The sequence below is a fragment of the Cupressus sempervirens genome, chromosome 3 (assembly GCF_028749045.1).
Source record: "Cupressus sempervirens isolate cs-2001-9-10 chromosome 3, ASM2874904v1, whole genome shotgun sequence".
NCBI lineage: Eukaryota > Viridiplantae > Streptophyta > Pinopsida > Cupressales > Cupressaceae > Cupressus > Cupressus sempervirens.
The window spans coordinates 1,112,518,508-1,112,526,502 of record NC_143120.1 but is presented as its reverse complement, the minus strand read 5'-3'; positions in this window follow the sequence as shown (position 1 = coordinate 1,112,526,502).

The following is a 7,995-nucleotide window of genomic DNA, read 5'->3' as shown; positions in this document are numbered from 1 at the left end:
ACATACACTAACTGATAATGATATCAAATTTTGTATAACATTAAAGACAATGCACAATTAATCAATTATATTCAAGAAGTGAACCCATATCCATAAAAAAATTTCATTATGCATGCATTTGTTAGATTATGCAATCACTCATACTTGTAGGTTACTATCAAATCAATTTGCAGAAATGTAAACATGAAACATAATAGATTTAATAAAATATTTGACACAATTATTTAATGTGGAAACCCAATTTGGGAAAAACCTCTAGTAACATGTTACTCATTCTTATCTTCTAAAGTGATGCCCTATGAAAGGCCAACCCTATTAAAGGTTACAATGCACACTGTTAAATGTGATCTAGTTAGAGGATTTAAATCACCTTGTTAGAAGTGAGCCTTGTTAGAGGACTTTAGATTATTAACTTGGAATGTCACCCAATTAAAAGATTTACAAATGACTATTAGGTCAAAATTAATCCAAAGGATTTACCCTAGACTAATAAAATGATTAGAGAGTAACAATAAGGTTTGATCTAATAACAACTTACAACTTATAACAATAAGGTTTGAACTAATTCTCTTAAGTAATCATACTCGATTACAATATTGTTAGTCTTTGTATGCATCATAGGATTCTTTGATATATTTATAGCACTTGTATTATCACAATAAAGTATTACAGGTTCGGTGATTTCCTCTCTTATACATTTGAGTAGTTGTTTGGTTCATACAATATTTGTACAATTTACTATAACAACAACATATTTAGCTTCAGTAGTAGATTGAGAAATGTAGTTTTTTTTCTTGCTAGTCCATGTAACTAGCCTTTTGAATAATAAAATTGCTCCTCCACTAATGCTCTTTCTTTCATCAATATTTCCATCTCAATCAGCATCAATATAGGCTTTCAATTCAAATTTATCATTCTTCTTGTAGTATAGACCATAGTCTTTTGGTCCTTTTAGATATCTCATTATTCTCTTTATTGTCATCAAGTGATTCTCCTTGGGATTAATAAAGAATCTTGCAACTATCCCTATAGATAATGCATTATCAAGTCTATTATGTACTACATATTGTAATTTTCCAATCATATACCTATATAATATTTGATTCAACTCAGCTGAAACATCATTCTTGACAATTTATGTCCTATTGCCATAGGTGTACTTAATGGTTTGGAATCTTTCAATTCAAAAGTTTTCAGTATCTCCTTTACATACTTTGACTGAGTGATGTATATACCATATTTCACCCAAAAAGAACTTGATCTCTCCAGACATAAAAATCTCAAATTATTGCTTCATTTCATTTGCAAAAGCCTTACATAAAGTATCTTGACCTCCAAATATGATATCGTCAACAAAAATTTAGATAACAAAATACCTTTTCCTTTCTTTATCTTCAAAAATAGATTGTTGTTATTATCATTCCTTTCAAATCCAATCTTCACTAGATGATTATGTAACCTCTAATACCATGCTCTTGGTGCTTGCTTCAAACCATATAAAGATTTTTGTAGTCTACATACCATGATTTTATTGTTAACATCAAAAAATCCTTTTGGATGTTATATATAAACCTCTTCCTCCAATATACCATTCAGAAATATAGACTTAACATCCATTTAATAAAATTTGAAACTTTTGTATGCAGAGTAAGAAAGTAGAGTTCTTACTCCTTCTAGTCTTGCAACAAGGGGGAATGTCTCTCCATAGTCTATCCCTTCTTCTTGTGCATATCATTTACAAACTAATCTTTCCTTGTTCCTTGTGACTTCACCATTTTCATCTAACTTGCTTATGTACACCTGCTTGGTACCAATCACATTTTTGTCTTCTAATGTAGGAATTAGAGTCCATGTCTCATTTTTCTCAATTTTTTCAATCTCTTCTTCCATGACTTTACTCGAGTCCATATATTCTAAGGAATCTTTCCCTATTTCAGGTTCTTGAATGCTCAGCAATCATGTATCATTTCTCAACTTGTTCCTTTTCATAGGTCTAGTATCTTTATCTCCAATGATTTGTGTAGTAGGATGATGTCTCTTGACATACTTAGACAATCTTGGTTCAGCTCTGGCTTCTACATTTGGTCTCTCAACTTTTGAATCACTATAGGTCTCTATCAAGTAGTTCAACATCTCTTTCATGTACACTAATTTTAGAATTAGAATGTGCCTTAACTTCATTCTATAACACAACACTTGAATGTAGCTCGGTTCTTAAATGCAACTCGACATTCATAGTATGTGACTCAGTAGTCACTAAAACTTGTTGTTGGTTTACAACTTGATTTACAACATCGTCATTCGTAGGCATACCTTCATAAAATTATACAAATGATTTGTATTCTTCTCATTCCTTCATAGGTTCAGCCTCATATACTTTTGTATATTCATCAAATTTCACATTTGCACTTTCCACAACTTTTTTAGTGTTAGGATTTAAACACTTATAAGATTTACTTCTAGTGGAGTAACCAAGGAATATACCTTTTTCACTTTTTGCATCTAGTTTACCATTCCTAAAAATTTTGAGAATATAACATTTTCTTCCAAATACCTTAAAATATTTTACATTGGGTGAGCATCCATACCATCCATACCATAGTTCAAAATGTGTTGAATGAGTACCTTTCTTGACTTGTACACTATTCAAAGTATAGATAGTTGTACTTACAACTTCTCTTTAGCATTTCAAAGCAACAATTTTCTCCATCATGAGTGTCCTAGCATTGTCCATTATAGATATGTTCTTTTAGAAATTCCATTTTGTGGAGGGGTTCTAGGAGAATATATCTATCTTTTTATTCCTTAGTCATTACAAAACACCTCAAAATCATTTGATGTAAATTCTCCTCCTTTATTAGATCTCAAACATTTTAGAATTTTACCTATTTCCTTCTCAACTCTTACTAAGTATAACTTAAATATTTGGAAAGAATCACATTTCTATTTCAAAAAAATAAGAGTCATCATTCTAGAATAATCATCAATAAGCAACATAATTTACTTATCTCCTTTGTAACTTTTCACTTTAATTGGTCCACACAATTCAGTATAAATAATCTCTAATATTCATTTTGAGGTATGAATCTTACTCTTAAAACTTGACTTTGTCATTTTGCCTAAATGACATTGTTTTCAAATTATATTGTTAGGCTTCTTCAACTTAGGAAAACCTCTAACTCTTCTCATGTTATTGATACTAACCAAGTTATTAAAATTAACATGACACAACCTCTTGTTCCATAGCCCCACATCATCAAATTCTACAACTAAACAAGTAGTATCCTCTATATCAAGGTAGAATAGATTACCTCTAGTTTGATCACCTTTTCCAATTAGTTTTCAATCAGTATCATATATCTTAGCAATTTTGTTCTTAAACTCAACCTTACAACCCAAATTATTTAGTTGTGACACACTCAATGAATTATAATTAAGTCCTTGAACATAGTAAGCATTGTTACATAAAATATTTTTTGTGAGTTTGATAGAACATTTACCTTTTATCAGACATGGTGCATCATTACCAAACCTTACAGTATTTCCATCATAATATTTCAAGGTAATGAACTTACTTTTATCTCCATGTCAACACCTGCTATGAATGATCCATCTATCATTCTTGTTCACACAAGACACTAGTACAATTACCTCATCCTCATTAGATTCATCCTTCATTGCAATATACACCAAATCATCATCATGATCTTTAGACTATCTTTTTTTTCCTCTTCAAAAATGTAGCAAGACTTCTTGCCTTTGTCTTTGTAGTCTTTGTTGACTTCATCTCTTCTACTTTTGTACTTGTCACCACCTATATAATTCTTCTTCTTTGGACATGTAGTAGCAATATGAGCAACCTCATTGCAATTGAAACACATGATAGGTAACTTACCTTTAAACTTTCCTTTACCTATATGAGATCTCCTTGCTAATAGTCCTTCAAGTTGATCTACATCTTCCTCATCTATATCACTGTCACTAGCCACATATTTTTTCTTTTTCTTCTTCTTCTTCTCATCAGGCTCCTTTAATGACATCTTAGCTTTGACATTATATTCAATATTTTTAGGTCTATAATTATCAATGTTAGATAGCTCAAAAGTAGTGAACCTACCTACCATACCTTCAAGAGTTAGATCATTCCTTGACATACATCTTAGCTTTTGTATTGTAAAAACTCTAATAGGATAAACAAGCAACAGTGTTCTTAAAACTTTACTTAACACAGTATCATCATCTATTTTACCAATAGCTCCTCTTATTGCATTAACAATATCTTTTATCTTAGAGCAATATTGAACAATATTCTCACCTTCTTTCATTCTCGTGTCATCAAACTTACCTTTGAGACTTTCAACTTTGGCTCTTTGAACATTCTTTTCACCTCCATAGATAGTGTATAGGGCATCCCACATTTTCTTTTCACTATCACAACCTTTGATATCATCAAATTTAGCATAGCTTAAGGTAGAGGCAATCTCCAACATTGCCTGGTTGTGTTCTTTCTTCTTTTTAAGATCTTCAATAGTTAGGGCTCCAACAGGATTAGTATGCTCAATAGAAATGGTAGATTGTGCATGATCTCCAAGACCTCCTAGGTGTAGCTTCATCAAACTTTACCATGCAGGAAATTTATCTCTATTAAGCTTGGGTACTTCTCTTTTTGACATCTTGATCTTTGTGCTTCTAGTACCTTCAAACTAGTCCTCTTAAGCAAACAGCTCTAATAGCAATTATTAAAATTCTTTAGAATAACTGTGAGGGGAGTTAAATTAGTTATCTAAGGTCTAGATGTAAAAATAAAACTTTTCATAGCTTAGTGAACCCATATCCATAAAAAAAATTCATTATACATGCATCCATTAGATTATGCAATCACTCATACTTGTAGGTTAATATCAAATCAATTTGTAGAAATGTAAACATGAAACATAATAGATTTAATAATACATTTGACACAATGATTTAATGTGGAAACCCAATTTGAAAAAAACCACCATTAACATGCTACTCATTCTCACTCTTCCAAAGTGATGTTGTGTGAAAGGCCAACCCTATTAAAGGTTATAATGCACACTATTAAATGTGCCCTGATTAACAGATTTTAATCACCTTGTTAGAGTGAGAGTTGTTAAAGGACTTTAGATCATTCACTTAGAATGTCACCCAATTAAATGATTTACAAATGATAGTTAGGTCAACCTTAATCTGAAGGATTTACCCTAGACTAATACAATGATTAGAGAGTAATAGTAAGGTTTGGTCTAATAACAACTTACAACATACTTGCATATTATAGATCTTTGTTTCATTCCTCCATTATGCTTGGCTTTTATACACTTTAGCTCTGATAGCTTGTTGACACTTCAAGCATTCATACCCTTAAGCTTTCTTGCTTTTCTTGCCAATGCAATCTCTTCTCTTAGGTCATTGAATAAAGTAACACCCCAAACTCCTTGTCTTAGGTTCTTGCACATGACAACCCTTGCTTCTAACCATCCATCTCTATAAATAGAGAATTAAGATATATTGTCATTCATCCTCCATCATCCATTTTAGGGTTAGGTCAGATTAGGTAGGATTCAATGAATCTACCCCTCATTTCATTTCATTCCCTTCTAGAAACTTATGCTTCAATTCTCTTTGAATTCAACTCAAAATGGTTCACCTTGAATTTTGTGCCACTAGTTCATCAACCTTATCTTCCACATGGTTCACATAATCTAAGAAATCAAACTTGTCGGCTCAAATTCATTGAATTCTCAATCTTTCTCATAATACTGACACTTGGCATTAACTAGCTTCTGATGCTTGGCACATACTATGTTGCTCATCATCCACTATCAAAATACTCAGCATGAACTAAATTTTGCTGGTGCTTAGTGTATATGAGCAATGTTAGTATGCTAATAGAAACCAAATTTAAATAAAGCTTCTAGAAACTAAACAAAATTCATAAACTTCAAGATAGACTAAGATGAACTCTCAATTGAGAATATGAGCCATTAATGGACTCTCTCAATGAGAAGCTCTCTTGTTGAGTGGCTTTGTCTAAATAGATAGGATGTATGCTCAAGCTTATGCTTCAAAAAAGGCTTCAAATGGAGTTGGAATTTGGGTGTGAGTGTATGGTTTTGATGTAAAATGGCTTCTTAAAATGGCATTATGACTTTACTTCATGGATTGTGTTAAAATGGCTTGGGAGAGGATTCCTTAAATAGGCAAGAGGCTTGAGGGATTGAGGGCTAAGATGCAAGGATGGAAAAAAGCTCATGGAGGGCTCAGATTGCATGAGAGGAGAGCACATGGATTGTGCCTCCTTATAGCCAATCAGGGAGTGACACATGTCACAGGGTGAGAGGATGGAGGAAAGGGGAAGGATGAGTCAACAAAGGAGGCTCGAGGGATAAAATCTTCATAAAGACCCTCATAATGGCTTGTAAGAGCAATAAAAGAGCTTGAAAGAGTCATTTATGACCTTGTAGGCTTCATAAAGTTTTATGGTTGAGATATTTTAAGGGAGATGAGAGCAATTTCAACTTGGGCTTGATTAGGAGGGTTTTAAGCTTGCTTAGGATTGTGCAAATGATTAGAGGATGGATTAGGATGGTTTAGAATTAGCTTAGGGATAAGCAAGTGGATGGCATTTAATGAGGGTGGGTGAAGGAGGAGATATTTGTTAACTTTGGCTTGGGTTAGTAAGTTTTAGCCCATGTTTAGAGAATGTGACAAGGTTAGGAGGGGATTAGGATTAGGTTTAAAGACATCTTCTAGAAGAGTCTAGACTTTGGATGAGAATAAAGACTTTCTAGAATAGTCTAGAATTTCCTAGGATGGGGATGAAGACTTTCTAGAAGAGTCTAGAACTTCTTAGGATGAGGATTAATTAGATTTTTAGGAAATAAATAAAGTTTTATTTATTTCAAGGGTTTGGGTTGAGGAGATATTTATTAAAACTTTTTTAATAAACATGAGGATTAATATTTAATCTTAATTAAATATTTTGAGTTGGGATTAGGGGTAGGAAATGATGGGATTAGCCTTTAATTAAAATTAAAGAAGGATTAGAAGATTTTGGAAGAGGTTAGTGGTCTTAAGGAAATTGGCCAAGTTTTGGGCAAAAAATAATTTTTTTATTTATTTTGGATTTTTTGGTCAATTTATTAATTAAATAATTAATAAATAAGGAAATAATGTTTAAATAAGATTTAAAGATTTTTGGGAGGGATTCTTTAATTAAATATTTTTAATTAAGATAAAGGGATTTAATGGCATAAAAATAAATTAATTAATTAATAAATGATGATGTCATCAGGAATTTTTCAAAAAATAAAAATACTTTATTTTCTAAAAGTTTTTAGGTGTCTACATTTTTCCCCTCTTTGATGTGATGCCGCAAGTGGCATGGCATCAAAGATAAGAAAATAAGATGCCCAAGGCTAGAGCAGAAGAGGAGAGAATGGACTGCAAGATGCCCCCTCAAGAAGGCGACGGGGAGAGAAAGCGAGGCTCGACGACTTTTTGAAAAGTACAAGAATCTGAGATGAGCAAGAAGACTCAGATTGGCTTAAGAGAAGAGGTTTAGTTAACTCAAACTCTCACTATGGGAGAATGATAAAGGAGAATCGGAGGCACAAGAGGAAGCAAGCTTAAGATCTTAGGGATTGCAGAGGATGAAGGAGTGGAGCACTATAAAAGGAATCCAGGATGGGGAGATGGATGAGGGGATTAAAAAGCTGATGCAACAGGATTTCAAAGAGTCAGATTGGTGAAAGATGGGTTTCGGAGATCCCTAGGACTAGGATTATGGATCTCGAAAGATGAGGCTTGGTGGATTGATTTGGATTGGTGGATCCCTAAGACTAGGATTGTGGATCCCTAAAGCTAAAGGTGAGGAGTGATTCAAAGAGATACTGATGCATAAGCTGGGGTAGGAGAGACGGATGTTGGATATGGATGGGGGACAATGGAGATGAAGGAAAACCATTGAAG